Raw genomic sequence first — 2,099 nt, forward strand, 5'->3', positions numbered from 1 at the left:
TAAGGTGTATAATTAAGCCCCATTCCAATCTGCCCGATTCCAGCAGCCATAGTTCTAACCATGAGGTTAAGCCCTGCACTGCCTGCTGGATTGAACATCTGCCATGTATTTCTCTACATGTAGGTTCTAGATGCCGTACTGTGACTTAGTTCTTAAAAGGAAAGGAGGATAGTAACTGATTAAGAATGGTTCTGGAGCTCTCGGGTCTTGGCTTCAAGATGAAAAAAAAAAAAGAAGAGGAAGAAGAAGAAGAAGAAGAAGAAGAAGAAGAAGAAGAAGAAGAAGAAGAAGAAGAAGAAGAGAAGGAGGAGGAGGAGAAGAAGGAAGAAGAAGAAGAAGAAGAAGAAGAAGAAGAAGAAGAAGAAGAAGAAGAAGAAGAAGAAGAGAAGGAGGAGGAGGAGGAGGGGGAGGAGGAGGAGGAGGGGGAGGAGGAGGAGGAGGGGGAGGGGGAGGAGGAGGAGGAGGAGGAGGGGGAGGAGGAGGAGGGGGAGGAGGGGGAGGAGGAGGAGGAGGGGGAGGAGGGGGAGGAGGAGGAAAAGAAACAATGGCTGTGCCAAAAAGGACCCAGGTCAAGTGAACCTCGTTCGATGCATGAACTGCACCTGGTGTCTGCCCAAGGATAAGACCATTAAGAAGTTCGTCATTTGGAACACAGTCGAAACTACAGCTGTCAGGGACATATCTGATGCAAACATCATCGATGCTTATGTGTTTCCCAAGCTCTGTGCTATGCTGCATTACTGCATAACTGTGTGAGCTCTGCCATCGTTCACAGCAAGGTCGTCAGGAATCGATTTCGTGAAACCCAGAAGGACCGTACATGCCCACCATGATTTAACCTGCTGGTGTTGCACCATGACCTGCACCAAAGCCCATGTAAAGAGGTGGCTTTGTAAGGGTGGAAGGAAAAATGCCTTGGAAAAATAAAATGGAAGTTATATTTTAAAAGGAGGAGGAGGAGAAGATCTGGGACTTGTAGACATGACCGAGCACTTTCTAGGCTGCCAGCACCAACATGTGATAAACCAGGTCTAACTCTAGTTTCAGGTGATCTAATGCCTTCTTCTGGCCTCTTTGAGTACCAGGCACATACATTCAAGCAAGCACATACATAAAAGGAAGGGAGAAAAGAAGGGAGGGAGGGAAGGAGGGAGGAAGGAAGGAAGGAAAATAATGCTTTGAACAGTGAATTGTGATTGAGATGGGTTAAAGATGGATCTTAACAGTGAACTGTGACTCCGATGAAGTAAGACAGATGAACTTCAAGCTAGGGAGGGTAACACCTCTGTTCTTCCTTATGGTTCCTGTACTTCAGAGGTGAGGTGGCTTTCAGGATGCTGCAGGACCATTTCCCTGTAGATAGTGCTGGCTCATGGGGTCTCTACCTCTCCTCCTCTGCTGAGGTGCTGTTGCAATCGAGGAGGTGAAGAAGAGTGTGGAAAGGACCTGAGGTAAAGGCCTTCGTTCCAGCTGTGGTGGGATGTTATCTGTGCTGCCTGGGAGCTTGCCATCCTGTGAATTCGGTTGCACTGCAGGGAGCATAGTGATCTATTCAAAGCACAAGACAGATACCACTTCTCCAGTTAAAGCTTCTCCGAGGCCATCGGTTCCAATGTGGGTAAATTAAAACCTCCAGCATGGAACACAAAATCTCACACACTAGATCTCAGCTGCCCTCGGTCTTCTTTCTCACTAATTTCCTCTGGACTCAATTTCCTTCTTTCCTTCAAGCTGGGTAAAGCCAAGTCTGGCCTCAGAGTCTGCTCTGCTGCCTTCTTGGATAGACTTTTCCCCAGATTTTCCCATGGTTTTTGTTCTTCAGGTTTTCAGAAGAGCTCCACACCATCAGCTCACATTTCACACAGCATCTGTTCTGGTTTATTCACGGGATTGTATGGCCGTCACCACAATCTAATTTTATAATAATCAGATTTTAAATCAAGTGTCGTATCATCACTTGGGAATTCCCTGTCATTAATCAAACAAAGCTATGGACACACTCAATCCCAGCACCGTTCCTGTAAAGCTTACCTGAAATTAGTTTCTTGTGTGCATCCTTACTGTCTGCCATTTTTAGTGTATAGGTTTCCCTGACACTT

At 46.5% G+C, this 2,099-nt stretch overlaps 1 pseudogene; it reads left to right on the forward strand.

Annotated features, from left to right (window-relative positions):
• The first annotated feature begins 531 nt into the window (after window positions 1-531).
• Gm2947 lies at window positions 532-880 on the forward strand (annotated as a pseudogene).
• The last annotated feature ends 1,219 nt before the right edge of the window (window positions 881-2,099 follow it).

Source organism: Mus musculus, chromosome 8, assembly GCF_000001635.26.
Source record: "Mus musculus strain C57BL/6J chromosome 8, GRCm38.p6 C57BL/6J".
NCBI lineage: Eukaryota > Metazoa > Chordata > Mammalia > Rodentia > Muridae > Mus > Mus musculus.